At 40.6% G+C, this 26,203-nt stretch overlaps 1 protein-coding gene and 1 long non-coding RNA gene across 4 annotated transcripts in view; one reads left to right on the top strand and one right to left on the bottom strand.

Moving 5' to 3' along the window:
• UBE2N (ubiquitin conjugating enzyme E2 N) overlaps positions 1-26,203 on the top strand; it is a 161,855-nt gene that overhangs the window by 92,120 nt on the left and 43,532 nt on the right. The gene's annotated exons all lie outside the window — the stretch shown is intronic.
• LOC138166693 (uncharacterized) lies at positions 359-22,397 on the bottom strand. Of its 3 annotated transcripts, XR_011169695.1 has the most exons (6): positions 22,311-22,397; positions 20,995-21,095; positions 20,775-20,869; positions 10,991-11,386; positions 7,247-7,327; positions 359-1,243 (listed from the first exon to the last, which is right to left on the bottom strand). It is a non-coding gene; the product is annotated as an uncharacterized lncRNA (long non-coding RNA). The 3 variants fall into 3 exon arrangements; XR_011169696.1 differs by lacking the exon at positions 10,991-11,386; XR_011169697.1 differs by lacking the exons at positions 359-1,243; positions 7,247-7,327; positions 10,991-11,386 and adding an exon at positions 13,545-13,999.

Genomic DNA, 26,203 nt, shown 5'->3' with positions numbered 1-26,203 from the left:
ACAGGGCCCTCTGGATACCCTGCTCTGTTGTTAACAGGCTCATAGGGTCCTTTCTTCTTGTGTTCCTTTTCATCTTGTGGTGTTCACTGAAACCTGGTTTGGCCTGGATATGCAACTTCTCTTGGTACCTTCTCCAAGGATGCCTGCTCCTCCATCTCACCTGCCCCAAAAAGCCAGGAGGAGGAAGAGGAACCTGTCAGTGCCTGACCCTCCCTGTGCCATCATTGCTCGGCACACAGCTCTCTTCCTTTAAAGTTCCCTCCAGCCCATTGTAGCAGCAAGCACCCCAGTGTCCCCAGGGTGTCTGCCAACACAGGTTCTTAGATCTGCTTTGTTAAAGGAAAGCAACTCAAAATGGGTGAACAAGCTTACTTTAATCAGTCAAATGTGTATCGTTTACCTAGTTCAGGGGAAAAAGGTCAGCACCCCGAACTTCAGAATATACAGACAGAATTATCAAGACAGAAACAGATCAAGTAGACAGATTTCCAAACTGTCTAACCATTACATTCATACCAAATCAACATCTGGGTTTTTTCAAAGGGGGGGGGGGGCTCTCAACAACCGGCTTCCCAGAGTTTCACTTGATCAAATCACAGAATAATTGTCAAAGTGAGCCCTCAAAACAAAGCTACACATCAGGGCTTATATAGCCTTCTCCTGGCTCAGAGAATGTAACAACCTTATTGACCCACTGGCCAATCAAAAAGTACCTATTGAAAAATAAGCCTCCCACCCCAGGCTCAGGTGCACTTTAGCCTAGGGGCAGGGGAGATCTTTAAAATTTACATTCCCATTACATCCATTCAGATCTGTACTGCTCTCAGCAATGGAGCTCCATGCCACTTTCTCATCAAAAAGTTCAGCACCTAGGGGCAGCTAGGTGGCGCAGTGAGTAGAGCGCTGGCCCCAGAGTTGGGAGGATCTGAGTTCGGTTCCAGCCTCAGATACTTAACACCCTCCCCCCCCCACACACACACAAATATATGTGTAACCTTGGGCAGGTTACTTAACCCCAACTGCCCTCCAAAAGGCGCAAAAAAAAAAAAATTCAGTACCTGTCTCACAGCCCTCTCATTTCAACTCCCATGACCCCTTAACCTTCAGTATCCTTCAATCACGTACAGTTCAGTTTAGTCCTTTCAGTTGTGTCCAGCTTCTGGGCCCCATTTGGAGTTTTCTTGGCAAAGATATTGGGGTGGTTTGCCATTTCCTTCTCCAGCTCATTCTACAGATGAGGAAACTGAAGCAAACAGGGTTAAGTGACTTGCCCAGAATCACACAGTTAGTGTCTGAGTTTGGATTTAAACTCAGGTTGTTCTGACTCCAGGCCTAGGGCTCTATCCCCTGGGCCACCTAGCCACTCATATACAGTAATGGTATCAAACTCAAATAGAAACTGGGCCATGAAACTAACCATATATAAAGCACTCTGCAGGCCATATATCAAGCAAGAAAACCACATGTTAACATTATCTGTGTTCTATTGTATTTTTATTTATTTTGTTCAATATTTCCCAATTACATTTTAATTTGGTTCCAGCTGTACCTAGGAGGAGAACAGCCCACAGTATAGTCCACAAGCCATGTGTTTGATACCTCTGAAATATAGGAGTGAAATTAGGACTCTCTCTCTCTCTCCCCCCCCACATACAAACATTCGAATCTGATCAAATTAACTCGTCCCAAATGCTAGAGTTCACAGTTACAGCCCCAGGGACATATAGGTTTACAAGCATGGATAGCACAATAAAAGGGCAGTTTCAGGAAGACAAGGTTCAGTAGAGGTGATGGACTACTGAGAAAGGAAGAACCTGGAATTGGAGGACCTGGGTTCAAACCCCTGCTGTGCCACCTTCATGATCTTAGACAACTCTTTAGGATCGGATCTGAAAAAGGAGGGGACTAGACCGGAAGAGTTCTTGGAGCTCTAAAATCTCTGATTCTCTGATCCTAGAACTAGATTAATAAAATAACCAACAAACCTTTATTAAGCACCTACTATGTGACAGGCATTGTTCTGGGAGTTTAGGATACAAATCCAATGAGTGAAACAATCCCTGTTTACAAGGAGCTGGGGAAGAGCAGAGTGTGTGTATGCATATACAGCTGATGTGTGTATACATATACAAACATACATAGAGGCAGGGAGAAAAATTAGGAGGCCACTGTAATAATCTAAGAGAGAGATGATGAGGGTGTCAGTTACCCACAAGGTCATTTCTAGTTCTAGAGATCTATGACCCTAAGCATACTTAGGATATACATATATAGAAGTATCCATAGCATGGATTGAAGGCTTGGGAGATTGGTAACAAAGGTTCGTCTGGAATAGAAAGCTATTCTACTAATTTCAGAGATTCAGGTCATGAATACTTGAATTGTTGAGACAAAGACAAAGAAGAGTGAGGGGTAAGCAAGTCAAAGGTGACTCCAAGAGTTTTGGGGCATGAGTGGTGCCATTGCTGAACCTGTTCTAGACTGAAAGAATATCCCACACGGCACTAGATAAGAATAGCTTGCATTTTCTAGGGATTCACTACTGCTTGTTAGTGATTTTCCTTTGTGCATTGTATGTCTTTTCTGAGAGACCATGAAGTATAATAGATAGAAAGCTGGTCTTTTAGTCAGGAAGACCTGAGTGCAAATCCTGCCTCTAATACCTTCTGGCTTTCTGACCCTGGGTAAGTCATTCTAGTAGACTGTAAACTCCTTGATGGTGGGGACTATCTTTCGCCTCTCTTTGTATACCCAGGGTTTAGCACAGTGCCTAGCACATAGTAAGCATTAATAAATGTTTATTGAAAGAGTGAGTGAATTAATTTCATCCAATAGTGTCCCAGACATCTCTTTTAAGACTGTAAGTTATAGAAGAGTTGATAAAAAAAGGGATTTCTACCCTTGGAGTTCCCTATGTGGAACTCTTTCCCCTTTAATTCCTACTGCAAAGCTTCCCTGGCTTCCATCATGTCTCAGCTAAAGTTGTACCATCTGCAAGTATCCTTTCCCAGCCCTTAATTTTTGTGCATTCCCTATCTGATTATCTCCATTCAATCCTTTCTATATCTTATTTGTCCATATTTACATATTATCTCCCCAATTAGACTATGAGCCCCTTGAGAGCAGGGACTATATATATATATGTGTGTGTATGTAATATACAGATAGATATATGCACATATATGTATATATACACATTTATGTACATATATATAAATTCATGTGTGTATACACACATACATAATACATATTTCTTTGTATCTATATTGCTTTCTTCGTATCCTTACCACTTTTCACAGTGTACCTGGTACACAGTAAATGTTTAATAAATGCTTGTTGACTTGACTTAACTATATCAATGAAATCACATACCTGAAAAAAATTTGCTATAAGTTCAAGATTCCAGCTCTGATTAAAGTACCTAAAACCATTTTAGCTGTAAGTACTTTTTACTTTATGTCTTTTTGAATTCTCAGACTAATATTTTGCAATCTTCTATAATTTAAAAGCAGTGAAAACTAAGGGTTGAAAAAGACCCACAATCTCCTTGATTGTAAGTGAATGAAATGGCCAATCATATGTGTTTAGCACTTGGGAAGTGGCCTCAAGTGACCTCACTTTAAATTGGCACTGGCATCCTAAATGCCCAATATATTGAGCCATCTTTAGGCAAATTAGAAATCAAAAGATTCCAGAGTCATCTTCTTGTAAAACTCCTTGTGGGGTATGTGTGTGCAATAAAAATATTGCAAAATCTAGACAGCATTGAGTCCATTTATAGACCATGAACTCCATCAATCATTTACATCAGTTAAGTGATAATCACAAAGACATCTAGTCCACCTTGTACCTGAGCATGAATCTAGACCATCCCTGCCAAGTGGCTGCCCAGCCGGTATTTCTTATGGGCCTCTAATCAGGAGAGGCCCACTACACTCTCTGGAATCAGCCCATTTCCCTTTTGAATGACTGCAGAGGCAGCTTAATGGATAGATCCCTGGTCCTGGAGTTAGGAAGACCTCAGTTCAAATCCAGCTCCAAAATTTACTAGCTATGTGACCCTGGGCAAGTCATTTAAACTCTATTTGTTCCTCCTCAGTAACATGAGGATAACTGTAGCCCCTTGCTCGCAGGGTTATGAGACCCAAATGGGATAATAATTATAAAGTGCTTACCATAGTGCTTAGCACACTTAGGTGATACATAAATCCTTGTTCCCTTCACTTCCCTCGTTTCTCATAAATACCTGTGATTAACCTTTTCTTTTGCCATTTCCTTGTGTCCCTTTGTTCACAGCACGAGGGCAGGGAGCAATGGTGGGAGCCACCAGGCAGAAAGTGACCTTTCCTAGACAGACCTGGGATTCCAGCTCTCCAGAGCACTGTTGGAGAGTCTTCTCTCTTTTACTGGGAGCCCTTTGTCTCTTTCATGGTTATACTTCCGAGGGCAGATTTACTATAAACCCGAGCCTTTCAATCTGCTCCATCAGACCATCAGCCTCATCTGCTGACCCCAAGAGTTACACAGATGACAGTCTGCCACATTGCAATCATGCCAGAAAAAACTGACAGTCCATCCTCTGGAACAGTGGTTCCCAAAGGGGGTGCCATGCTGTATGCTACATACCACACCATGTGCTGCAAGTTTTCTTGACAGGTGTACCACAAATTGTGCCTGGGTCTCCTGACTCTGCTACAGAGTACCCTGATTCTTTGAGATGAGTAAAAATGGTGGGAATCCTGGCCCCAGAGAATCTAGGCCTGGTTCTCCATGATATGAACAACTCCAGGGCCCTTAATCCTCTAGGCCCCAGGATGAGGAGTGTGATACTTTCAAAAAAGGTGAGCCCTGAGAGAGATAGGACACTGTGATGTCCCATGGTAGAGGGACAGTAGAGGTCTGGAAAACAGGGACAGTGGGCTAAAAAGGCCTGCTGAAGAAAGGAAGCATGACCACCACTATCAACACCTTTGTTACAATTCTACTTATCTCCAGAAGTTTGGCCCCCAAGTGATGGGTTATTTTTCTGCTACAGCAATTCAGGAGTATTTTGTAGTACAGAAGGAAGGAAGGAGGGAGAGAGGGATAGAAGGAAGGAAAGAAGGAAGGGAGGAAGGAAGGAAGCAAGACAGGAAGGAAGGAAAAGGGAAGAAAAGGAAAGGAAAGGAAGGGAAGAAGGGAGGGAGGGAGGGACAAAGGAGGGAAGGAAAGAGGAAAAATGCTATTCACCTCCAGAGAGAGAACTGATGAACTGAGTGAAGATTAAAGTATACTTTTTAATACTTTACTTTGTGTGTGTGTGTTTTCTTTTGCAACATAGCTAATAGGAAAATGTGTTTTGCATGACTTCACATGTATAACTGATATCATATTGCTTGCCTTCTCAAGGGGTAGGGGAGGGACAGGAGGAAAAGAGAGAATTTGGAACTCAAATTTTCAAAAATGCATGTTAAAATGTTTTTACATGTAATTGAGAAATATTTAATGAAATAAAAATTAAAAATAATTTTTAAAAAGTCTAGTTCTTTAGGCATTTTATTATTAGAAACTAGGTTCTTCTCTGTGGCCTATAGAAAGCTAGGGATTAAGAAAAGAATGAAAATTAAAATACCAAATCATGTTCTAACAGTTTCATATGCCAAACATATCCCACTATATGCAATAGAAACCACCTAGGAAACCACTTGTATTGAAAGTCACTTGCTAGAAAAAAATTTTTTTTTGAACCTTGTGTGGTCTCTTTAAAAGGTTTTCAGTGTACCTTATTAGTAGAAATATGCATTTAACCACAATCATAATTACATCAAAAGAAACTGGATAGAGAAACTGGATGGCAGCCAACCACAGCAATGCAAATTGCTAACAGTTCAAGGAAGGGAAGCTTCTCCATTAAGTCTCTGAAGGATTCTCTTCCATTAAAATTTACTGAGTGCCTCAAGCTCACTAGGCCCTATGCTTTTCATTCTAAGACCTTATTAAATGCTTCTGGGGGCCTACAAGCCCCCTTAGTGGTGTTGACAAATCCCCCTTACTGGTGCTCACAAGGTTAGGTGTGGATGTAATGAATTTGCCTGGTAACTTAATATTTCTATGGGACATGTGAAAATTTATTTTAAAAATGTATGAGAAATTGGGGAGGCAGAGTCAGACCAAAGAGAAGCCAAGCAATCTAAATACATTTCAAGGTCGCTGATGAAGGGGGCTCATACTGGGGATTACTCAACTGATAAAATCAGTGGCTATTTATAGCTACAGAATCTGGCCCCTTTGGGAGTGGTGAGCCCAAGTGGTATGCAAACACAGCAGCCTGTATTTAAACTGAAGATTCTTTCCTTTTCATTTCTCCTTTTCTATCCATTTCCACCACACCCAACTAAAGGCAAATTCATATTAGTTTACCATAGTATTGGATTCTTTGGCTTCAGTATATTTCAAGAATCAATGATTTCATTGGTGTGGTGTGGGTTGTCCTGACACCAATGCAGTTTTCCATTCCCCTTTTCAACTTGAGGTCCTCTGCATGAGGCGTCTTTCCCTGTTAGAATCTCAGCTCTTTGAAGGGCCTTGTAACTAGAATGCTTAACACAGTTTATGACACAGAGGAAGCACTTAAAATTTATTCACTGACCCCCTACACAATGGAATTGATGGTTTTTGAGAGTAGCCATAGTCAAAAACTTCCATTAGTCAGGTAACAAGTATTTATTAATCACCTACCATGGGCCAAGAGTGATGGTCCTGGAGTCAGGAATACCCAAGTTCAAATCTGGCCTCAGACACTTACTAGCTGTGTGACCCCAGGCAAGTTACTTAACCCTGTTTGCCTCACTTTCTACATCTGTAAAATAAACTAGAGAAGGAAATGACAAACCACTCCAAGATCTTTGCCAAGAAAACCCCAAATGCGGTCTTGAAGGGCTGGACACAACTGAAAAGTCACCACCAGCACTATGTGCCAGGCACGGTTCAAAGTACTAGGCACACAAATAAAGGCAAAGAATAGTCTCTGCTCTAAAGAACTCAGTCTAACGGGAGATAACATGTAAACAACTATGTAAAAACAAAACAAAACAAAACAAAACAAAAACACCAAACCAAGACATAGACAGAATAAGTTGGAGATGACTGGGGCCAGCCTGGTGATGAGCCTCTCTGAATTTAGACTGGCTCTTGGCAATAAGTTCAAATTCCTCACCAGACCTGTGCGTGAAGCCCTGTAGGCTTGGTAGGACTTTTCAGAACTTACCTTTCTCTGGCACTGACTTTGAAGACTCAAGGTCATTTTGAGGCAGTCTCTTCTACTCCCTGGACCTCTCAGTGTCTTCATCTGTAAAAAAAAAAGGTAGACCAGATGGGCTCTGAGCTCCTCCCCCCCCCCCAGCTCTAAATCCAGGATGCTATGGTCTCCCCACCTTGATGAAATATTAAAGGAGGATTTTGTTATTTTTGATGCTTTTTGTTTCCACATCATATTCATTTCCAAATAAATCATCCCCTACCCACTCCACGATTACACCTTCCCTTAAAAGGTAATAGCTAACATTTATGCAAGGTTTTAATATTTACAAGTTATTTTCCACATATTACCTCCTTTAATAGTGAGCAGGGAAAGGGTTAGCAGTATGGGTTAAGAGGGAACATAATATCTGGGAGAGAAGTCACAAGCAAAACAAACTTCCTGATTCAGAAGGGGTATGGAAAAGAAGAACAACAAAAAAACGGACCTGGATTGGGGAGGTGTTAGAGATGGCCTCTCACACAGCTAGGGGATGGTTCAATAAATCATGGCACACAAACATAACGGAACATTACCGTACTGTTGTTATTTAGGCACGTCTGACTCTGTGACCCTACCTGGGATTTTCTTAGCAGAGATATTGGAGTGGTTTGCCATTTCCTAAGGCAAACAGGGTTAAGTGACTTGCCCAGGGTCATATAACTAGTAAGTGTTTAAGGCTAGATTTGAATTTAGGTGTTCTTGACTCCAGGATTTAGATTCTATCCACCGTGCCACTTAGCTGCCAGTATTGTACTGTTAAGAAATGACAAAAGAAAGCATTTCGGAGAATCTTGGTCAGTGGAAACTGATGCAGTGTGAAGCAGAACCAGGAGAACAATTTATATAAAGATAGCATCATTTTCGAGAAAAAATAATTTTGAATGTCTTAAGAACTCCTTGATCATTGCAATGACCAACCAGTCTTTCAGGGGACCTATGATTAATCAAACACTGATTAAGCACCTTCCACGTGCTAAGCACTGTGCTAAACTAGAGGGATACAAAAAGAGCAAAAGGCAGCCCCTGCCTCTTAAGGAGCTTAAAATCCAATGGGAGCTACAATATGCAAACAACCATAGACAAACTATATTGAGAATAGAGATAGAGGGAAGGCACTTAGAATTAAGAGAGGTTGGGATAGGGAATCCCCTTCAATCCAATAAACATTCCATAAGGGTCCCCTATGTGCCGGGTACTGTGTTCAGCACTAGAGACAACAAGGAATAAACAATCTTCAGGGAGCTCACAGTTGAATGGGGGTCAGACAAGACATAGGAGTCAGGGACAAAGGAGAGGTGGGGTGGAAAGGTGGGAGATGGAACTGGACCCTGGGGGCATGTGGAGCTGAAACCAGGAAGAGCAGCAGGTTCACAGCAGAGTGAAAGTCTTTACACGCCAGTCATTAGTTTAAATACAGCAACATGGCTATGGCGTGGATTCCTCTTGCCTGACTAAGTTTATCTGTTATGAGGCAGTGCTTTTCCCCCTTTTTATTTAACTATTTTTAATTGGAGGGAGAGAATATTAGGAGCTGTGATATAAAAAAAAAAAATAAGAGGTCCATTGCAGAGTTATGGGTTTGTTTTTAATGTATAGAAAACAGAAGAAGGAAAGTCAGAAGGAAGCACAGATTTAGCAGGACAGTTTAGAAAGTAATGGTTAGGGGCGGCTTAGGTGGCGCAGTAAATAGAGCACTGTGGGCCCTGGAGTCAGGAGGACCTGAGTTCAAATCCGGCCTCAGATACTTGACACACTTACTTAGCTGTGTGACTTTGGGCAAGTCACTTAATTGCCCTCTAAAAAGCAAAAAAAAAAAAAAAAAAGAAAGTAATGGTTAGAATTTATTATATGTGTGTGTGTATCTTTTTAAAAATCAGAGTTTCATAGGGTGTTCTTTTTTCTATCTGTTATATATATCAAAATACTCTTTGAATAGTTTTTTTAAAATTGTAGTTAAAAAAAGAGAACAGTAAGCACAAGACTTGAAATTAGAAGCCCTGTTTTCCATTCCCAGCTTCACCACTTATTGGCTGTGAGACCTTGGGCCAGTCCTTTCACCTCGCTGGGTCTCAGTGTCCTCATCTGTCAGGGGACGGGAATAGTATCTATGGCCTATAAGGTTCTTCCCAGCTTCTCCATGGTTTACAAACAAGCTAATGATGTGAGCCCTACCTGTTTCACGGGGATAAGTAAAGATCAAGTGAGATCTGGCATGTAATATACGCTTATTAAATATATGTTGATTGTTAGATAAAATGTATGAAATAGCTTTTTAAACTATAAGTCACTATACAAACTCGAGGTATTGGTACAGTACTCCCTGCCAAATAGTTGAGGTCCTCTGGGGAGATTTTTTAAGGGTCCAAAAGGCCTAGAAGAAGAGTGCCCTGTTACATCAGAGTCTGTGTATCTTTCTCTCAGAAAGGCATTAAAGCAGCGCTGTCCTTCCATTCAGTCTTTCCCTGACAATATTTTGTTCCACACCAAATGGGCCGTCTCATTCCACAACATTCCTCTTTCTGTCTCTGGGTTCTGAAGTAGGCCTATGTGCTTAACTTCCAATGCATATTTATCTAAACATATCAGTGAGCAATGCATGGCATTTCACAAAAGGCTTGGCATGAAGAAGTGGGTAGAAGGCAGGGGATAATGACAGAAGTGTAGACTGTGGATCATTTGTCCACCCTGGGTTCTTTTGACCCCGTTGCTTTATGACCCATTCCCTCTGCATTCTCATTTGGTTTGAAATAGAATAATACGAGCCAGTATTTGCATGGCACTTTAAGGTTTACAAAGCACTTTACAGCTATCATTTCATTTACAAATCATAGTATTCCATGGAGGGGTGCTATTAGTATGCCCTTTTACAGATGGGGAAACTGAGGCTGGAAGTGTTGAAGTGGTGTGCCCAAGGCCACATAGCCAGTAAGTGTCTGAGATAGGATTATTAATTTAGGTCTCTCCTCCAAGGCCAGTACTTTATCATCCACTGTGCCACCTAGATTCTGGGTACAGTTGTAAGTAGAGATGATACTTTATCTGGGAGTTAGGTCAGTAGCAATCATATGAGCGGGATTGTGAAATGGTTCTAAAGGCTGGGTTAGAACCAGGTTTCATATTTCTAAAAAACCTTCACTGCTTCGTCATGTTTCACGTACATAGTATATCTTGAATATGAGAGACGATACAGCGTAACAAGAAGAGGTAGTTTAGTTTAAGAGCCCCCTTTGGCCCACAATGTTTGTAGTACACTGGGAAAGTCACTTTTCTTCTCAATGTACAGGCACTTTTCTAGGAGTCTGAGTTCCAGATACACAAGTTGTCAAATCTGAATTGGTGGAGGGAATTTTCACATGAGGAATTCCCTAAACCAATGAAATCACAGGTCAGGATGAAAAAATGCTGTAAATTCCAAGTTGTAACTCTGATCAATGGGTCAGATGATAATTTCCCAAATGCCACCTTGTAATCTCAGATATTTTGCAATCCCCTAAGACTTAGAAGCAACTAAAATTATGTTGGAGAAAGAAATGGCTTCGCCACTCCAGTATCTTTGCCAAGCCCAAATGGGGTCACAAAGAGAGGGACATGACTGAAATGACTGAACAACAACAAAAATGATGTCATTGTTTTAATCTTATAATGCCTCTTATTCATAACAACAAATCAGACACTGTATAAAGTATTGGAAATGGTCAGAGCAGTTCCTACCTTTCCTGATTTCAGCCTGTCCTCTCATTGTAAAAAACAGCTTTAGAATTCATACAGCAAGGACTTGGGTACGAATTTCCTTCACTGGCACAAAAGTCCTACTGTAATGCCTCATCATGGTAGAGAGATGTCCTTTGGTTCTTGGAGACTGTGCCTTCATGCTCTGATAGTTGATAAAGCTTTTACATGTCAATCTGAGAGCTGACCCTCTGTCTGCTGGTTCCTGGGTTGGTACAGAGCAGTTCATCAGCTGATTGGCTAGGGATGAATTTGTCAACCACAACAACTCTCAAAGACCATCTTAGAGGTTGTTGACAATGGGTCACGGGCCAAAATCTGCACTGGGAAAGGGAGCACTCACAATGATAATTGCACAGGTCTTTGAAAATGAGTGTCCTAGAGAAGTTATAAGAAATAGGGCAAACATAAGCAATAATGACTCACATATTTCTAGCACTTCATGATGTACAAAGCACATTCCTCATGATAATCCTCTGAAGTTAATCAGAGATTAAAATAAGATTTAAAATTAGAAAGACCCTTAAAGATCATGTAGTCCAACCTTTTCACTTTTACAAATAAGGAAACTCGGGCCCAGAGGGTAGAAATTTATATGGTGTTTAGCACAGAGTCTGGCACACAGAAAGTACTTAATTAATGTTTATTGACTGGTTGTAAATAACAGGATTCAAACACAGATCTTTTGAATTCCTATCAAGTATTCTTCCCACTACACTACACTTGGAATTATCATTACTTCTCATTCTTAAAATGAAGAAACTTTTTTCTTTTTTAGGAAAATTATTTAGTATTTTATTTTTCCCCAGTTACATGTAAAAACAATTTTTAACATGTTTTTAAAACTGAGTTCCAAATTCTCTCCCTTCCTCCCTCCCCACCCCACCCCTCATTGAGAAAGCAAGCAATTAGATATAGGTTATACATGTGCAGTCATGCAAAACATTTCCATAATAGTTATGTTGTGAAAGAAAACAAAAAAAATCCTCAAGAAAAATATAGTATAAAAAAGCATGCTTCAATTTGTATCTAGACACCATCAGTTCTTTCTCTGGGGCTGGAGAGCATAAAATGAAGAAACCTGGGGCTAGTAACCTGCCTGTCGTCACACAGCTAGGAAGTTTTGGATCTAGAACCTGAATTCCCATCTCCTGGCACCATGTTTTTTATACTCACTCCACCACCTTCTAGAGTGCTATAGGACACCAGAAACAGCAAACAAATGTGCTGCAGCCTTGATTTCACAGAGCAGGCGAGTCTTTACCTGGACCCCAAAGAATCATCCTTTGGAACACTCCTCAGCCTCTTGGGATTTCCAGCTCCCTTTAAGAAAGTTCAAATGGCACCCCACTCCTTGATTTCTCCCAATTGCTAGTGCCATCTACTAGAAATTACTTTCTAGTCACTTAATCTCTGTCAGCCTCAGTTCCCTCATCTGTAAAATATAAGATAATAACAGCACCTACCTTCCAGGTTTGTGGTGAGGATAATAATAGGCAACATTTAGATAACATTTGACATATGTAATCTCATTTGATTCTCATGACAACCTTATGATCTAGGTAAGAAGATCATCCCCATTTCAGATAGGAAGAAACTGAGGTTGAGAGACATTTAAGTACAATGCAATACAATAAATATTTATTAAGTACTATCTGCTAGGCCCTGGAAAAACTACTATTACTACAACAGCAACTACTCACTACTATTACTATTACTACTACTACTACTACCACAATTACTACTACTATTATTCTTACTACTATTACTTGTACTACCATTATACTTTTGCTACTACTACTATTAATTATTACCACTACTACAACTTCTAAACAACTAACATTTATAAAGCACTTACTATATGGGGATACAAGTAAGAAAAAGAAAGACAGTCCCTGTCCTCAAGAAGCTTACAATCTAAGAGGAGAAGACAACATACAAAAGGAAGCTAAAAAGTAGAGAAGGAGGAGGGGGAAGGTATCCTGTACAAGGCCATGATGACAGCAGAGGTGAATCTGAGGAGTGAAGTTGGGGGAAATGAAGAGTTAGCTGGGTTTCTGGGGCCCTTAGAGGGGGCTGCTTTGGCAGGCTTGCTCTGGCCCTCAACTTACTGGGGCAGAAACAACTGAGGGTACTGATGAAGGGTGAACACGACTTGGTGGTATTACCACGTGGTGATGGGCATGCTGATGGGGGAGTCAGAGCCAAGGAGAGTGGCTGGTGGGAAATGAAGTTGGCTACTACCGGGTTTCCCCGATAATAAGACCTATCCCGAAAATAAGCCCTCCCCTTACTGTGTAAGATTCCTCTAAAATAAGCCCTCCCCTGAAAATAAGCCCTATTGAGATTGCTACTGTAGTGAAGGTGATCCCCTGCGCTACACGCTACATTACGGTAGGCTCTGTATGCACCGTTCCCCTCCCCCGTGAAACGCACGCCGCGCTCCAAGCTGCATCCAATCAGAGCTGCAGCAGTGAGCGCGTCATCCTGTTCTTCCCCAGTGATTTGCTTATTGAATAAAGGTACATTTTTTTGTTCACATTTACCTGTTTATTAAAATTGCTGTCAATGTTCATTAAAATAAGCCCTCCCCTGAAAATAAGCCCTCTGGTGTTTTTCTGTCCAAAAAAAATAATAAGACAGTGTCTTATTATCGGGGAAACATGGTATGATAAGTAACCACAGGCAATAATTTCTGGGGCGGGGGAGTCACTGAAAAGTCTTGGTGTGAGGTGACATTTGAGCTGTTTTAAATAAAGCTAAGAATTCCAGGTGGCAGAGATAAAGAGGCAGCACATGCCCTGCTCGGGAGATGGCCAGTCCAGGAGTGTAGCAACAGGAGATGGAATGCAGTCACTGCCTCGAGAAGAGCTGATAAGCCAGTTGGGCTGGAATGCATAGGGTACACAAATATGAAATGAGGCTGGAAGGATAAGTGGGAGGAAGACTGTGAAGGCCTCTCAGTTTGTGCATGGAAATGCAGGCAGATTCCTGAGTAAGGGAGCAACATATCCAGGTTTGAGCTTTAGAGATATTAATGAAGGAGCTGATAATTAAATTGCTTATATTTCGACAGAAAAGAATCAATTGGTTATTAATTAAGGTGTCATTTCTAGATCATCATTCTGGGTACAATCAGAACAATAATTTATTAGATCAAAGATCAAAACCCTAAACAAACTAGAAGGGTAAGTAAGATTTAGAAGACATGATATGCAATTGAAACAACTCCAACTTGATATATTTAAATAAGCAATTGATGTTGAAAAATGGGAAATGGATAAAGGAACTCACATTGACACAGATTATTTTCATTTCATAAGGAAGTCTAAATTATATAAATCCATCTTCATGGTAGGGAGACCAGAAGCCTAGAAGCTGCCTTAGCCAGAAAACCGAGTCTCTTTGCTAAACATCTCAGAGCAGCTTTCTGATTTAGAATGTAGAGAGCTTTGTAAAATCTTACAGAGGAAATTGGTGGAAGATTATGGGCATTATCATCTCACAAAACAGTAAGAAGCAAATAAGGGAAAAGCAATTTACAGAAAGCTTGACAAGAGACCTAAGAAAGCAAAATCATCCCACAGGCATTTTGGAATGAAACTGAAAGGAAGAAGGCAGGCAGAAAAGGAAAAGATTAGTGAAGATTTTTAATAACAAATTCTTTTTCCCCACTGACAGTGGAATCACCACATTTGGCCTCTGACATAACAGGTCCTGATGTGCTTTCAGATACAGTATAAATGGCACTGAGGAAAACAGACACAGGAAGAACAGCTTGGCTGGACTGATCATGAATAAAGGAGGCTCAAGCTGGGTGAAGATGGCATGATCTTAAGGGCACTAGGGATCATTGCTCAAGGCACTCTGAAAGAAGCGAGGACCCTGAAGGTTTAAAAAACCCCAAATGACTCCATTCTTATTGTTCTTCCCAAAAGGCAGTCAAGAGAATTGTAATCACTACCATCTTTGCTTATATTTCCTTTCACTCATGGATATGACAAAAACCATGCGAAATTCCTTGAATGCTGTAACAACAAAAATAATTTTGCTAGGTGAACATTTGATTATTAAGATCAAATAAGCTTAAAATAGGGAGGCAAATGTTCAAGGTGTTGGCATGACCACAGACAAGGTAAGAAGATTCTGTCCTTAATAGAATTCAAGTGGAAGAGCGGTTCCCTATCAACGATGAGTTTCTCCATATATTCCTGTTTCTGGTAGCTATTTTTTTCTTTGTGTTATTCCATCAAACCCCGGAACATTGTAGAGGCTCCTACATGAGATCCAGAATTCCTCCAAAACGTTAGACCTAATTATTGTTTCAAGTAAAATTCAACAAAGGTAGAGTGAGGCACGTTTTGTCTGAACAAGATAATATTATATTAACAGAAGTGCTAGACCCTGCGGTGAAAACTACTCATTTTTGTAAGGTTAGAACAAAGAATAGGACAGAATAGGTTACATCGTGAGGTTAAGGACAGCATGGCTGGACATTGCTGAACCTGGGGGACAATATACCGGTAGTTGATTAGCAATTGGGAATGAGGGGCTAGCAACAACCCCCAACCTCCAAAGATTACAGAATTCCTTGAGGCAAGAATAGAACAGTGATAAACAGGAGAACTGGATATCTGAATTTAACTCATTACAGACCAGCTGAATTTCTATACTAAGCTCAGAGACAAAGAACTGTGACTTAGTTACACAACAAAATCAATTAACTGTAAATAGGATCAATAAAAATATACAGAATCAATTTTAATCTTCTCATTATCCATGCAGGAAAATCCAAGCTGATGAGTCTTCCAAGTTATTATCCAAATTATGGGTTGTCCTTTGTTCTTGAAGAGGACCATGATATGACTTGCAGTTGACTTTGATTTGACTGAGAGAGGACTGTGTGAAGTCACCAGCCTCACTTTCTCCTCCAGAGCCATCTGGGTCCAGTGGCCTGATAATGATCAGGATGACTGGAGAAGGCTCAGGACACTAAGTTATAAAATGCAGTTGGATGGACAGCCCATAGAGCTTTTCTGGAAATATGCATACGTTGGATAGACATTGTGAAAATGAGCTAGGTCTGGAATTGAACAGGAAGGGAGAACAAGTAGAATTGTTTTTGGGAAACTTCATAGTGCCTTTAATGGCTACCAGCTTATTCTTGGACCAAAGATCCAGATATTAAACAACAATAATCCTCTACAGATGTTGTATGGCTACAAGTCATGGAAGGCCATAGTTTCCAAAGAATTCAAGTTAAGTCTAATTTATAAGAATACAAGTCATTCCCCAATTGATAAATGATCAAAAGATATGAACAGGCAGTTTTCAGAGGAAGAAATTAAAGCTATCTAAAGTCATATGGAAAAAATGCTCTAAATCACTATTGATCGGAGAAATGCAAATCAAAACAACTCTGAGGTACCACATCACACCTATCAGATTTGTTAACATGACAAAACAGGAAAATTATAAATACTGGAGAAGATGTGGGAAAGTTGGAACACTAATGCATTGTTGGTGGAGTTGTGAACTATTCCAAGCATTTCAGAGAGAAATTTGAAACTATGCCCAAAGGGCTATAAAAATGTGCATACCCTTTCACCCAGCAATACCACTTCTAGATCTATATCCCAAAGAGATCCGACAAATGGGAAAAGGACCCATATATACAAAAATATTTATAGCAGTTCTTTTTCTGGTGGCCAAGAACTGGAAACTGAGGGGATGCCCATCAATTGCAGAGTGGCTAAACAAATTGTGGTATATGAATGCAATAGAATAATACACTGCTATAAGGAATGATGAACATGCACACCTCAGAAGAACCTGGAAAGATTTATATGAACTGATGTTAAATGAGGTGAGCAGAATCAGGAGATAATTGCACACAGTTACAGCCACATTGTACAAGGACTAACTTTGACAGACTTACCTCTTTTCAGCAATGCAAGATTCTAAGACAATTCCAAAAGGCTCATGATGGAAAATACTATCAACATCCAAAGAAGTAAGTATGGAGTCTGAATGCAGAATACAGATTGAAGCATACATTTGCTCTCTCTCTTTTTGTTTTGTTTTGTTTCTTCTTTTTTATGGTTCATCCCACTGTTTCTAATTCTTCTTTACAACATGACTAATGTGAAAATATGCTTAATATGAATGTCTATGTAGAGCCTGTATCAGATTGCATGCCATCTTGGGGAGGGAGTAAGGGAGGGAGATGAAGAAAATTTAAAACTCAAAAGCTTATAGAACTTAATGTTGAAAACTAAAAATACATAAATTAACTAAAAAAAAAAACAACAAAATTCAAATTGAAGGTCACCAAAGGGTGCCAGTGAAGAATTGAGTATGAAAAAAGGCATAAAGGATAGCATCAGAGAGGTGTACAACTAGAAAAGACGGTGGACTAGTGATGTGGTGAGAGGGACAACCATGTGATATCTGTGCAATATCAGGAAATCTACAGAATGGGTTAAATTTTTTTTTTTGTATCATAGATCTCTTTGGCAATCTGGAGAAGTTTATTGGTCCTTTCTCAGAACACTTTTTAAATGATAAAATAAATATATGGGATTACAAAAGAAAATAATTATTAAAATAAAAATGTACTTTTTTTCCTTGTCCAAAATCATGGACCCCCTTGAAATCTATATAGAACCATTAGGAATGATGGACCCCATGTTAAGGACCTCTGGTCTACAGGAAGGTCTTCAGAAAGTCACATGCCATGAGTGGGTTGTGATTTGCATCTTTGAGATCCCAGATCCATCAAAATATTAACAGAATTATTGAACACAAGTAGGTGACAAAGCCTAGATGTTGGATGAAGACAGGGAAGCAACAAAAGTGTGATTAACGCACAAAGTTCCTATTTTTGGACTGACTAAAAAGCACAGAATAATTCCTGTCACAGAACATTCTGCTAGGAGCAAAAGCACAGCCTGCCCAAGACTGTATGCTGTGAGAGAACCCATATTGGGAGGACACATGATGACCAATTGAAGAATAATTCTTCAGTGTGAGAAATTGGTGTGAATTGAGAAACGTTGGGTGAAGAATACAATGAAGATGGGAGTGTCCTGATTAGGAGCTGGGGTGGAGAATGTGAAGTGGGAGGGAAGGGAAGGATAGATCAGAGTGGGTAGAGGGACAGAGCGGGGATAAGTGGACAGGATGGATGAGACTCGGGAAGTGAAATGCAAACAATAGGCCCCTAAGTGTAGATGGTAAAAGCCAGACAGAAGGGAAAAGAATCCCCTTCCCAGATTTCCTGTTATATTTAGGCATATGGCCAGATATCTTGAATCACCATCACCTGTTAGTTACTCAGTCAATAAGTATTTATCAAGCTCCTATTATGTGCCTTAGCATTGTGCCTGGATGCAAAGAAAGACAAAAACAATCCACTCCCTGCTCTTGAGAAGTTCATGGTCTGATGGGGAAGACAACATGCAAGTGCCTACGTATAAACAAGATATGGTCAGGATACATTGGAGAGAAACCATCAGAGAGGAGGGACTAGCATTAAGCAGGGGTAGGAAAGGTTTCCCATAGACGATGGAATGTATGTTGGAACTTGAAGGAAGCCAGGAGGTAGAGATGAGGAGGAAACTGCATCCTCACTATTAGCAGGGGAAGAAGGCGGAAATGTGGGCACACATGCCCCATACTGACTCCTAGAGAAAACTAATATGACTAAGTGAAGTACAGCAGTGTCTGTGCATGATCTCATTGGAGCTGGACCAGGGAAGGCTCGGTTCAGATCCTGTCTCCGACGCACACTGGCTGGGCAGCCCTAGGAGAATCTAAACCACACAGTCAATGCTCCAGGCACTCCAGGACAAGTCATATTCATGGCTTCCTGGTACTTTGGTAATAGCAGGCAGGTTACACTATGATTGTGGATATATGAGCATCTCAAGTCTTTATTATTATTATTATTATTATTATTATCACTGGCTAGTGCTATGTCTGACAGTTTTAACAAAGAATGCATTTACTTGGATCAAGATGTTTAGTTTGGGTGGCACCAGCTGATAGATTATGGTGGTACTATGAGCCATAGGCTGGTAGATGACTTCAAAGAGCTGGGTCTGAAGGGCCCTGACCTGAATGAATCACTTAATGCTCTTAGGTGGTCAAGAAGCCATATCAGTATGGCTAGAGCCCATGAGAAAGCTGCTTCAAGAGATGAGCAGCTTGAGCCATGACCCTTTAGGACAATCAAGACTCTGGGGAAGGCTTTGTCACCATTTAGGGAAAAACTAGATTAACCCCCATGTTGTTTGGGGAAGGGAATCTTGCGGATATTATTCCTACCACAGAAGGGATCATGGCATCACAGATGTAGAGCGGGAAGGAACCTCAAAGGCCATGTAGTCTAACTCCTTTACTTTACAGATGTGGAAACTGAGGACCAATGAGGTAAAATAACTTGCTCATGGTAGTGTCAGAGGTACCAAATACATCAGTGAATTTTGGGAAATATTGTTACATGGAACTCGGCACCTAGGTCTGCTCTCCTAGACCTAGGATTGTCTTGTTTAATCAGACCACATCTGGAGTCTTGTTTTTAGGTCCCAGTGCTATTTTTTTCCCCTTCAGCTTCTTAATCTATCATTTTTTCAATCCCTAAGAATCCTTCTCACCATCTCCCCAAACAAGAATAAAAGGAAAATGAAACCTGTTACAAATATGTAGAGTCAGTCAAAACAAATTTTCACATTTGGTCCAGGAACTGCACTGTAAGAAGATTAATAATGATAAGCTGAGAAGTATCCAGAGGGTGGGTGGCCTCAAGATTATGTCATGTGAGGATTCTTTAAAGGAACTGGGGATATTTGGTCTGGAAAAGAGGAGACTTGGTGGGGATAGGAGAGGAGTCTTCATCTATTTGTCATGGAAGGGAGAAGAAAGAAGTGCTTTGCTTTAAGCAACAGAAACCTGGAGAGAGGCTGTATCAAGCTTGACAAATGGAAAAGTTTAAGTTTCTAACAATTGAGCTACCCCCAAACAGAATGGGCTGCTTTGGGAGTTGGCTGGATCCCTCTCAATGAAGTTATTGGATTGATCAAAGAATGAGGCTTAGAAGGAGCCTTGGGGGCCATGTGTGTTGTTTTATAGGTAAGGAAATGACTTACCTAAGGTTACTCAGGTAATAGGGGCAGCTAGGTGGTCCAGTGGATAGAGCACTGGGCCTGAAGTCAGGAAGACTCATTTTCCTGAGTTCAAATCTGACTTCAGATACTTCCTAGCTGTGTGACTCTGGGCAAGTCATTTAACCCTGATGGCCTCAGTTTCCTGGTCTATAAAATGATCTGGAGAAGGAAATAACAAACTATTCCAGTAGCTTTGCCAAGAAAACCTCAAATAGGGTCATGACTGAAGAAAACCATTCAGGTAATAAGTGGTAGAGGTGGAATTCGAACCCAGGTCCTCTTGACTCCAGATTCATGGCTCTTTCCACTGTACTACACTTGTTCGTCATCAAGTGGACATGGAATGGGCACTTTGATGTCTACTGGAGAGGAGAGTCTCTCCCAAATGGGACTAGAAGGCCTCGGAGTTCCTGGTTGCTTCAGACAGTCTGTGATTCTACAATCTGGTGACCCTATAGTTTGTACTGATATCATTAATTCATACCACCTATTTCTTTCCAGTGAGGCTGAGGAAAGAATGATGCATACCACTGGAGGTCATACCTTTATACCATAATCCAAATACTAAGAGTATCTCAGGTATTATGGATGCCGCTTACCTTGGGATGGAAACTTTCCACTCAATGTTTTGGGTGAGTAGGACTCTTGGGCGTGTTTCTAAGTTAGGACTCAGCTCCCTGCCAACTCTGGTGTTCTGGTAAATAGAACATATCCTGTTTAGCAGGATTTACATCAATCATCATTGCAAACTGTTTTTCAGTGACTGTGCTTAAGAAATATAGGGGAGAGGCAGTATAGAGTGGCAGACAGAAAACTAACCTTAGTGCTGGGAAGACCCAGGATCAGGTCCCTCCTCTAACACCAGTTGTATGACTGTGGGCATGTCCTTTAACCTCTCACTTCTCTGCTCTCTCCTCTTCCTGTAGATATATACGTATAATTACATATATACATGGGTGAGTATATATAGGTTATCCCACAATTCTTAGATCAGGTTTAATAAAACCAAATTAAGACTTTTGGGACTGTGTGTGTGTGATAAAGAGAAATATGCATGCATGTCTAGATATCTATATGTATATGTACATTAAAATGCTATATATACACAAAGTTATATATTCACATACATATATGTATTTATTATGTGTATATATGTATAGATATATAAATATATATAGATACACATACATGCATATACATACACAAACATACATATCTATGTGTATCTCCAATGTAATTTACCAGCACAGATTCACAAACTTTGCTGGAAGAAATAGCAGTAGTGGGTCTAAAAACCAAACACAGAGCATTTCTATCTGCCTTCCATATTTAAGAACAAGAGTTCATATTTCTACGGTATTTTAAGGCTTCTAAAGTACCTTCCTAACAACAACCTCTTAAATATGTAAGGTACTCAGTATCCCCATTTTATAGATGAGGACTCTGCTCTTGGCATTGTAGTATAGTGGATACAGTGCTGGCTTTGGATCTAGGAGAGTTTTGAATATTGGCTGTATGACGACACACAAGTCATATAACCCCTCTGGGGCTCAGTTTTCTCATCTGAAAATGGGTGTGGGAGTGGGAGTTGGAGTGGTGTTGGGGTTGGACTTACTGGCTTTTAAGTTCAAAAAGGCTGACCATTTTAGTTGGGTGTAGGAGGCAGCTACTGTGTTTCCCCGATAATAAGACACTGTCTTATTAATTTTTTTGGACAGAAAAACACCAGAGGGCTTATTTTCAGGGGAGGGCTTATTTTAATGAACATTGACAGCAATTTTAATAAACAGGTAAATGTGAACAAAAAAATGTACCTTTATTCAATAATGAATTCAATAAAGAACAGGATGACGTGCTCACTGCTGCAGCTCTGATTGGATGCAGCTCGGAGCGCGGCGTGCGTTTCACCCGGGGGGACGGTGCATACAGAGGGTACCGTAATGTAGCGTGTAGCGCAGGGGATCACCTTCACTACAGTAGCAATCTCAATAGGGCTTATTTTCAGGGGAGGGCTTATTTTAGAGGAATCTTACACAGTAAGGGGAGGGCTTATTTTCGGGATAGGTCTTATTATCGGGGAAACACGGTAGATGGTTCAGTGGATAGACTGACCAACCTGGAGTCAGAAGACTTACCTTCGTGCGTTCAAATATAGCCTCAAACACTAGATTTGTGACCCTGGGCAAGTCACTTAATCCTGCTTGCCTCAGTTAGCTCATCTGTAAAATGAGGGGGAGAAAGAAATGACAAACCATTATAGTATCTTTGCCAAGAAAACCCCAAAGTAGGGGCAGCCAGGTAGCACAGCGAGTAAGAGCACCGGCTCCAGTGTTGAGAAGACCTGGAGATCGAATCCCGGGCTCAGACACTTAGCACCCACCAGAAACACCTGGCCGTGTAACCTTGAGCAAGTTACTTAACCCTGATTGCTTAGGGGCGGCCAGGTGGCTCAGCGAGTAAGAGCACTGGCTCCAGTGTTGGGATGACCTGGATCAAATCCGGGCTCAGATACTCAGCACCACACCCAGAAATAACTGGCCGTGTAACCTTGAGCAAGTTACTTAACCCCGATTGCTTAAAAAAAAAAAAAGAAAACCCCAAAGTGGGTCACAAAGAGTTGGACACGATTGAACAACCAAATTAGGGAGAGGATTCACAGTAAAGTTGGGTAGTCTCAGAAATCTATCCTAGTTTGGAGATTTTATAATATACTTACAGGCCAGGATCAATCATTTAATCAATCATAATAAATCCACAAGCATTTATTAAGCACCCACTACACAGTATAAGCCAGGCACTGTGCTAAGTGCTGGGAATAAAAAGAAGGTTAAAAGGGAGGCCCTATTCCATAGGAGTTCGGCCTAACAGGGGAGACAACTATGTATGTACAAACAAGGTATGGAGAACTAAGAAGCGTAAGATGTAAGTTTTTAACCCAGCTCCTTTGACTCCAGGCCTAGTGGTCTTCCCACCACACCGGGTTGCATCTTATACTTGGTACAGTTAGTATTAAACCAGAAAAATTTGTTTCTTTCCACTGTAGAATGGCCAATTCTAGGCACATCTTTTCCAGCTTCTAGAGTGTTAAGATAACAAGAGCAAATCTTCCTATATCACTCTAGGATTGCAAAGTATTTTGCCTCTATTATCTTATTTGATCCTTACAATAGCCCAGTAAGGTAGATGCTGTTATTGCTTTCATTTTACAGATATGGAAACTGATGATTTTCCTTATATGTAAAGTGACTGAGAAGGGTTCAGTGACTGGCTTAGGGTCACACAGCTAGTAACAGTCTTAGGCAGGATTCAAATGTCAGGTCTTCCTAATTCCAAAGTCCAGCAGTCTATCCATAATGAAACCAAGGTACTTTCTAAACCAAACCTTCCTCCCAGGGTGCTGCTCTATGAAGCTTTTCACTGATCTACTGGATAACTTTGGGAAGATGAAGCAGCTCTGTCCAACACAGCTATCGAAGAGCTGTAATTCCTTGCTGTTAGGGAAGCATGTCTCCAGTAATCTTTTCAGGTAGCCAGCCCCATAATGCTCTTTGAGTGACCAGCTCTCTCTTGGTAATTCCCCTATTGATGATCAAACTTAGTTCTGCAATCTCCTTCCTTTTACTGTTTTAAGCAGGTTATTCATGTAAAATAGAATCCTCCCTATTTTAATTATAGCATTCCTTTTCAAGAGAGGCAGCCTGGAGTAGTGTATGTAGAACTAGCCTCAAAGACAGGAAGCACTGGGTTCAAGATTTGCCTCTGATACATACTGGCTATGTGACCCCCAAAGAATCATTTAACCTCTTAGTAGCCTAGGTAATTCATGGATGAATGAATGCACGCAGCATTTATTGAGGGCTTACTGTATGCAAAGGAATGTGCATGTTGATGACTCAAAAAAAGGAAGACATTCCTTGCCTTCAAGGAACTCACATTCTAAGGGGGAGACAAAACATCTGGAAGTTTGCAGTGGCAAGTCAGATGGAAAAAATCCATTAGTCTTTGGGGTGTTATGGACAAACAGATGGTAATAACTTTTCTTTAATGTTATTTCCACTAATAAAATTATACCAGTTTCTAAGGGCAGCTAGGTGGCACAATGAATAGAGCACCAGTCCTGGAGGCTGGAGGACTTGAGTTCAAATCTAGTATCAGACTCTGTTATCCTAGGCAAGTCACTTAACTCTGACTGCCTCCAAAAAAAAATTCACAGCAGTAAGTGGACCAGACCCATTCTAGGACAGTCATGGAATATGTCCTGGGACAAACAACAAAATTCTCCTTTCTTCTGAATGACCACAATAATGAATTGTATTCATTTTTTAATTAAGTAGAGAAACACTTACTTCATACAACTAGTTAATGATGATGGTGATTTATATAGCATTTGAAGTCTTGCAAAATCAAATCAACAGCATTTATTAAGCACCTACAGTGTACCAGGCACTGTGCTGAGCACTGGGGATTCAAAGAAAGGCAAAAGACAATTCCTGCCCTCAAGGAGCTCCCAGTCTAATGGAGAAGTCAATATGTATGCAAACTAGATCTATTCAGGATAAAAGGGAGATAACAAGCAAAGTGCTTTATATACCAATTTCTCAATAGCCTTTGGAGGTAGAGACAACACTCACTGGCACTCTTATTTTTATAGCTGAGGAATTTCTGGGTCATCAGCTTCTAAGAATCAGTAGAATGCAAAGACACAGTTACCCCCAGGCCCTACCCCCCCCCCCCATCCTGAAAATCACAGGGGGAAATAAGTCATGAATATAGTTAACCATGGTAACGGTAACAATTCCTTTTATCTCCTCTACTGGACAGTAACCTTCTTGTACCTTAACCTGTCTGATCCCATTCCCATCTCTGTAGGATGAGAGAGTTGGGATAGACCAGGGGTTCTTAACCTTCATTAAGATGGGGACCCCTTAGCGTCTGGTGAAGCCTTTGGACCCCTACTCTGAATAGTATTTTCAAATGCAGAAAATAAAATACATAGAAGAAAAGAAACCAATTCTATTGAAATATGGTTAAAAATATATTTTAAAACAAATTCACAGATCCCCAGGTTATGAACTCCTTTAATAGAGGGTCCCTAAGCTCAGCTCAAATGCTACCTCCTACCTGGGACCTTTCTCGAGTTCAAATCCAGCCTCTGACACTTACTAGTTGTGCGACCCTGAGTAAGTTATGTAACTTCAAGTTTCCTCATCTGCAAAATTGATATTATAATAGCACCTACCTCCCAGGGTTGTTGTAAAGATCAAGTGGGATAGTAATTTTAATGTGCTAAGCACCATGCTCAGCAATATCTGTGTGTGTGTAGTTATATAAATGTTAGTAGCATTATTCTTCCCTCAGCTGCTGTGTCTCCCTCACCCCAAATTACCTTACATTTACCATCTATGTATTTAGTGTTTACTTATCTGTAGACATATTATAGAAAATAAGCCAAAGTAAGGGACTCTTTTTTTTTCTTTTTGTGTGGCCAGTGCCACTGAGCAGGGATTAGTAAATATGTTTTTTTGCTAGACTTTTGGATTCCAGGGCTTAGCCTTGTACCTGGCACACAGTAAGTGCTTAATAAATGCTTATCAATTGATTGGATTTATTTGGCTGAGTACATGTGAGGGATATTGGAGACAGAATTCATGATGTGGATTGGGGTTGGATTAGATGATTGTTGTATAGTTCAATGAGCCCTGGATTTGGGACTAGAAAACCTGGGTTCAGGTTCAGATGGGAGTTGGGCATTGTTGGGAACTGGAAAGAACGCTGACCATAGAGGGCCTGAGTTCCAATCCTGGCTCCACCACTTATCATCAATGTGGCCTAAAAGAAGTTGCCTTTCCTCCCTCATCTGGAAAAAATCGAGTCAGACTAGATGATCTTTAATGTTCAGTTCAGACCTAAACATATGATCCTAAATTACTTAACTTCTATGGAACCTCAGTTTCCCCATCGATCAAATGAAGAGGTTGGATTAAATGACCTCTAACGCCCTTTCCAATTCTCTCAGTCTATGTTCCCT

The sequence above is a fragment of the Petaurus breviceps genome, unplaced genomic scaffold (genome assembly GCF_028583685.1).
Source record: "Petaurus breviceps papuanus isolate PSGF00001 unplaced genomic scaffold, PetGlider_PUasm1.0 225, whole genome shotgun sequence".
Lineage (NCBI taxonomy): Eukaryota > Metazoa > Chordata > Mammalia > Diprotodontia > Petauridae > Petaurus > Petaurus breviceps.
Note: the sequence above shows the minus strand (reverse complement) of the source record. Positions and strands in the feature narration are given on the sequence as shown.